A 275-nucleotide genomic window follows, 5' to 3' on the forward strand; every position below is an offset into this window, starting at 1 on the left:
CATCTGGGCTGATCGCGGTAGGTCCTCCAGTGGCTGTCACGCTGCTGCATGGCCCCCTTCCAGGGCCACCATCCAGGCTGGGAGCCAGCAGATGCGAACTCCGAGAGTACAATTCCAGGAATCCCAGTTTACCTGGAAGGCTCGGGGAGTGTTGCTTCCTGGAGCTGGGCATCACTGGGGCTCTGGACACATTTACCAAAGCAATGTACTCCGCCCTCCTCAGAAAGGAGAAGGAGGAGGAAGAGGAGGAGAGGAGGAGGAGGGGGAAGAGGGGG

The sequence above is a fragment of the Myotis brandtii genome, unplaced genomic scaffold, assembly GCF_000412655.1.
Source record: "Myotis brandtii unplaced genomic scaffold, ASM41265v1 scaffold454, whole genome shotgun sequence".
Classification (NCBI taxonomy): Eukaryota; Metazoa; Chordata; class Mammalia; order Chiroptera; family Vespertilionidae; genus Myotis; species Myotis brandtii.